Below are 6,904 nucleotides of genomic sequence, written 5' to 3'. Positions count from 1 at the left end.
TCACAATGTAATGCTTTTACCTCACGCCGCTAACAAACAGCATGTGATGTGGTTAGATTTCAACATGTCATCCTTAGTGTGACCCACTTACATTTAAAATGCGATTCGAATTGGGTTTAAATTATTCTAAATTATTATTATTATTCAGGAAAGAAACGTCAGCATGTTGGACGGCCCAACGAATGAGGCCGGCCACACACATCTAGCCTGTAGGCACTGGTCTGGGTGCTGCAGCAGGACAAAAGGGGGTTCACTGACCATGACCTAAGAAACAGAATTTAAGTTCAGGGTTGCAGATCATATGTGCTTTTATCTAAAAGGTTCTTTTTTAATGGGGGGGCTGCAGAGAAGCGGACCATAGCCCACCAAACAACACGGTGAGGGAGAAAGAGCAAGGCTGAGACAGAGCCTCACTCATTTTTAAGCTCCTCATTTGATTCCCAATTCACGCACAGATCCCAGCCAGGGGGCAGGGATTCTGAGGAGCACAGATCAGTAGCCAGGCTTAACTTAAAATGTCAAATGCTTTACTTTGACTTCATGGAAAAAAGATAGTTCAGAAGACCCGACAGACCACATGCTACCAAGCATTTTCCCCTCCTTATTAAAAAAAAAAATCTTAGAGGCAACAGGTACAGACTGGCTCTTTCACCGCGCTGTAGCAAAAACAACGAGGCGCTTCAGGCCCGAAGGCCGGCGATACCTGATCATCAAACTGCCACCAATTAGAGCATTAGGCGAAGTCATTTATTTTGCCTATGTTAACGAAGGTGCTAAACTCCATGAACCATTCCCTCATACCCCTGCTGAAATTTCATCCAGCGCAGCCCAGGCCCCACAGAGAGAAAGAGGGATATTGAGGGGCTAAGTGAGTGTAGGGCCCGGGAGACTGGGTCCGCCACAGTAGACCATGCCAGTGCAGCGTAACGACAGCTCCCCTTCATCATTACCCCCCGCTCTACTCCCCATTCCTCCCAGACCTGCACTGGGATTAGTCATGGAGGGGCTACCAGAGTGAGGGGGTTGAAGGTACAGCGTGATGTTCTGCCCTTTTGCAGTTTACGACCTAATGCAGGTAATGATGAGGTCTTCTGCTGGTCTGCCTTCTCTCTTCATCCCCACACCCAGATAAATATTCCTATTTAAGGTATGTGCTCATGCACTGAACCTTTGACTGTTTCCATGGATGGTGGGAAAAGACATCCTAAGAAATTAGAAAGTAGATTGTGAATTCCCAACATCCTAAAACAAAGAAAAGCTAAATGTATTGTAGACCAGTACAATCTATCATAAAGTAATCCAGCAGCTCTACAATGAGTTCTCAGAATGAGCTGTCAGAAAGGTGATTCTACTATTAGTTTATTGTTAGGGCCAAGGATGAGCTGCTGGTGGGAGGTGGTTTTAATGTTTTGACCATCCTACTACTGTAAACTGAGCTGTGTAAATGTAATACTTCATTGCAAAGCTGTTGTACGGTCCCAACAAATATGTACCTAATAGTGATTATAGTAATAAACTGGTATTGAGTAATAAAAAATGACTGAAGAAAACACATGGTGAAAAGACGGAGCGTGGGGAGAACAAGGCTGCTTGGCTGCGTGTGGTTCAGCGGGACAGGAAATGGTGTGTTTGCATGGCGTCTCATCTGAGAGCTGTTTCCAGGTCCTCCTCAAGTGGTTTCCTTTGATACAGCTCCTTGAATCTTGTCGACTAACACCTACGCAGTCGTGTATTTACCCAGCTCAAATGAATACATGAGCCGTGCCTCTAAACTCCCAGGGCTAAATGCTCGACACCAGCAGGAAAAGTAAACCCAGTGTGGTGCATTCAATGCGCATTAATATATTAATGTGGAGGACGGGAGGTAGCGTAACACTCAAGTGTTCTCATTGATCACTTTGAAATTACACAGAAGGAAAAAAACTGAAAGTAAAAAACAACCATCAAAACATTAGTGCTGTGTGTTTTATCCACTGCAAACGTGCTGACGTAAAAGATGCCCCTTCTGATAAACAGCACCCTCTGCTGCCTGGACCCCCAACTCACCGAGTGAAAGCTAGCACATGACCATAGAGTTGCTAAAGTTGTAGAAGGCATCAAATGTTTTAAGCCTGTAATGACAAACAAAACAAACAGTGTTCACGTTCTACAGTAAACATCATCAATCACCGTTTTGGAAGGAGAACAGGAAAAACACCTAGAAACTCCAGCCAGCTAGTTCTTTTAATGTTGGCCAAGCTGCCTCATGAAGCACCCGAGGAGTCATACGAAGTGCAACTCGCTATATGAATTAACAAATCTTACAAAATCCATGCCCAGGAGCAAAAAACGGAGCGGACGGCCAATTTTTCTCTCCTTTCGAGCCAGAAATGTCACAAGCGGACAAACATAATGTGACGTATGACTAAAAAATAAAATTCAATGGCAACTGTTTTCAGTAGAGGTACAGATGACCTCCTTACTTGAATTTATCATTTAAATATTACTCAGCCTACATTATTCTTGTCTGAATTGCTCAAGACAGATGATTAGGGATAATTCTGCACAATCAGGAACGGCCGTCAAAAGTCAGTCTCAAACCGAAGAGGAGGATATTTCATCCAGCGGCCGTGCACAGTGCTCCAACAATAACACCTCCCCACTGAAAGGAAATTCCTCTGCCTCCACTGAAACACACAGCTCACTTAATCCTGCTCTGGTAATGAGGTCATTTCACAATTTCACTTTCTTCCTTCTTTTCTTTCATTGTGAAAAATTAAAATGGGGCGTTTCGCAATTGCAGGAACAAAACTCACAGAGTGGTCTTAAAATGCTGTCTTTAAAATGATAAATGAGTCAAATAATGGGATTCATTTCCACATGATGAACTTGAACTTAATTCCTCACATGTTCATCTCTTTCCTAGGAAAGAGCAGAGGCCTTCTGGGATTTTGGAGCAGGAGGAGGTGAACAGAACAGAACAAAGATGCTGTTAAAAGCTCTGCTTTGCCAAAACCATCTGTGGCTACGGCTCTGAAAGCATCTGATCACAGGAGCGGCCCGTCGGCCTTAAGTGGAGGTGACGGTGTATCTGAGAGACACGTTACAAGTCAGAGGAAATTGGAGATAAACAGATAAAAAGAATGCCGTCTCTGCTGGAAGTAGCGAGGCACAGGGGGCAGGAAATAAACCTGTATTTAAGCTGATTACCCGAGCAGAGTCCCAGCCTCTTTCAACAGCTCTGCACGGCCCGGCCTCGCCGCTACCAACGCTGTTAATTAGAGATTTGCTGAGGGGAAAAGAGGCAGCCTTGTCAGACTTGCAGGAGTGTTAGTGATGGCTGGCTGGAGGGGGACATGCGGAGCTCTTAATTGGGCCTGTATGCTGTATCGGTGGCTGGCCGGAGCGCTGGTGATGATTGCTGTGAGCAGGTGGCCGCGGTGGCAGCTCCACGCAGGCCGTCCCAGGCCAGCCTGTCTGTTCTCGTCAGGACCTGGAACAGTGAGCACACAGATCCTGAGCCCCACACTCATTACACCCAGTTGCCCACCCCGTTGCCTAGCAACACCCTCGCAGCCTCTCCACAACACCTCCTCCCCGCTCCCGCAGTGTGACCTGCAGTCGCACATGGAGCACCACTTCCACATTGCATCTGAGTCCTGTGTCAACGCACCAAATACTGGGGCGTGTTATCATTTGCCGCCACCAACGACAAGCGGCAGACAAAGCAGCATCGCAGGGATGTCGGTGAGTGGAAAGCTGCTCCTACGGCCACGTTTCAGACGTGCTGCAGCTGCTCATGACGTCTGCAATTACAGTCTTCCTCCTAATGGGCATCGCAATGGGCACAAAAATGTAGTCATGAACACGCTCACACGCCCACACACACATTATGGAGTCAAACTGGCAGCAGGGACATTTATGCAAATACAGTTGATTCAAATCAACATGTTATTCTTCTACGGCATCATAAATGTAAAATTAAAAACTTCTATGCCTCAACGTTATGCTGTCGTTAGGAAGGATTTCAGAGAAAGGTATGTCGGAAACTGCCTTAGCTGGAAAATGACAGGAAACAGAAGAATGACATCAGACATGACGTAGTCAAGGCCTGTTTAATGACAAGGAGAAACCAATGGGCTTCTATCACACCTTTAAAACATGCACACCTTGAGACCCCACTTTTGAATATAAAAAAAAGGACATATTTCATGCGACCACAAAAGAAATTGGAGTAGAGTTGGACTCCAATCAAAACCAACATCCATCCCTAACATGCAGTCACTAACCTGGCAGTGCTAGAAGTTGTTTTCATTTCTCTCCCTGGTTTAAAACTAAAATAAAAACCGACCTCTGTGACTCGCCCGGGATCTGAATGGCTTCATATAATGAAATAACAGTCCGCTACTGAAGCGGGTGACAGAGATCCATTTCACACACAAAAGCTGGAGACCCAGATGTGTCACGGGCAGTTCCAACCTCTGGAATGCCGATGTTTGTGCGCTCAGCGTATCGGACGCTGCTGCAGCTCAGGGCGGCGCATCAAAGTCCGCGGAGCTGCTGCGACAGGGTTCTCACGCAGCTGCGTCTTCCCCGGGTCACGCCCGGGCCGCGGGTGCGAGACCTCGCCGGGGAGGTTCCTGTAAATAATGATTTTGTCGCTGTGTCCACACATTCCTGCAGCCGCCGGGCCGGCTCTGCTTTGTACCACGCCATCGCCTCGATGCACACGCGACTCATTGGAGATTCACCGTAGCACCATCAGCTGATGACGCTGTTTCATCATCTTCATCATGATCACACTGACTATCCTTCATTTTTACCTGACTCTAAGACATCTTTCACCACATTCTGTATTTAAGCAACTGGACGTCTGAGCTCGAAAGGGCTGAGCAAAAGAGAAAAATGAGCCCGTGCTGAACCTACTAATAATGGATTATTATGAAAAGAAAAAACGACAGCAGAAAATGAAAACACGGTGGATTTCCTTCTGGCTGGTTTGACATTACAACAATGTTTAACTTAGGGTACCAAGGGAGGTGAACTACATAGACCAAAACACTGGGCTCAGGAGAGCGAGGGGGCGAGCGAGACAGAAAGAGAGGGAGAGAGGGAGGAAAAGGGAAAATGTAATTAATCACAGTCGTCAGCGGCCGGGCTGATGGAGGTATTCCCGAGTCGGGCCTGTTTGCCGGCCTCAATAGAAGGTCCGGTGGAACAGCAACACTGTGTGAGGGTGGTCAATTGGTTTACACACTTCAGCTGCGACGCCGGCGTTCTGCACCACGTCAGGGCCTCCCCCAGCAGCACCGAGAGGCTCACTCCACACAGCCCGGCTCTACCCAGCGCCCATTCACTGTGCTCACGTCGGACGTTCTCACCATCGAGATCTGCCAGCGCTTCGAGACACGTTCCACGTTTCCGTGCGTTTGGCGTTTTCTCCGACGACCAGACGTCCACCACTCGATTATTCTGTCCTCTCAGTTCCCTGGGGAAATGTATTTCACATCCTTTTTTTTCCAGTTTACTGACCATACATTGACAATAGACGTCTGACAATAAAAGCCACATAAGAAGAGTGGAACCGCATCTGCGCATGTAGTGAATGTGTTTTGCAGCTTGTCGTACTTTAGAAAATAACTCCAATCAGATTTTCCGCTTGGCACTTTTTCACAGGAGCAACTGGACAGAGGCTTCCACACACATATAGTAAGCGTTGCCATAGTTACTACAGTAGCACTGTTAGCATTCGTACTGTGCCTCAGTGTCAGGGTGTCGTTAATTAATAAGTCGGCCCATTCAAAATGTGCAGGTATGCATCGTAACAGACTGTGTACGTGTGGGAGATTGCAGTGATTACAGTGAATGCACTGGAACACGTCTCTCCTACTGTGTGTTCATGCCAATTTCCATTAAGATTTGTGTGCGTGGGTGGTTGGAAGGGGATCAGGAAACGTAAAGGTTGAGGTAGTTCCTTGGGAACAAAGGCAACTCCATGTGAGCCTCTTCCTTCAGACGCTCCTGTCCACAAGACTGCAGCAAAGGAAACAGGGAATGCTATTCTTGTGTTTTCATCTCTATTGATGACCTTGCCTATAGTTCATCACACTCACTGCTCTCCTCAGGCGTCCATGGAAAAACAGGCTGTCTGTGTCTTTCTGAACCCAATACAAATGTAGTTTTTCCCTGGTTGCGCTTGAAAAAGCAAGAACTCTCAGGCCTCCGAGGACCCCGTCGACTTCAAAACCCCTCCGCCGCTCTCTTATCTCTCCGGGCCTCCGCTTACAATCTGTATCGTCATCTCGCCTGCCTCGTGCCCGCTTCATCTTTCATCTCTCCTCTATTTCTATGATCTCACAATCTACTCTGTTTTACCGCTACAATTGAAAATTGAGTCATAACTTCCTGACAGCGCTGTTCAAAGGTCAGGCCCTCCTCCACCATTTTCTGCATGCTCCCCGCCCCTTCTCCTCCTCTCCCTTTTGGGAGGCCCCTCGTCCAGCACGCCCAGAGCTGCATTCCACAGACAGTGGGAGCACCTTCCACTGCCGCACATGCACCGCAGACCACCGCTCGCAGAAACACACGGGGCAACTGAGCTCCCGGCTCAGCTGCCACCAGGGCTCAGGCGCTGCCAAAGGGGGCTTTGACTGGGGAGAAATTGCAATGTAGCAGCAACAGAGTCAGTGTGATGACAAGAAGAAAGCAACTGTGGCTCCCAAGGAGCAGAGTGATAACTGTACAGTATTAGTCACCTCTGAGCTGCTGAAACCAGCTCCCAGTAAAGTCCTCATGCCTCAGTGAGGCCCTCTCATGTTTGTGCTCCCAGGTTGGCAGCTGCACTCGTGGGCCGCGGGGCAAAGCACCTTTTCACCTGCTCTCCAAATACTCTCTGCATGTCGCTGGCCCCCAGATGGACTGTGCT

This window comes from Betta splendens, chromosome 6 (genome assembly GCF_900634795.4).
Source record: "Betta splendens chromosome 6, fBetSpl5.4, whole genome shotgun sequence".
NCBI lineage: Eukaryota > Metazoa > Chordata > Actinopteri > Anabantiformes > Osphronemidae > Betta > Betta splendens.
The sequence above is the reverse complement of the archived record's forward strand: the minus strand, read 5'-3'. Positions refer to the sequence as shown.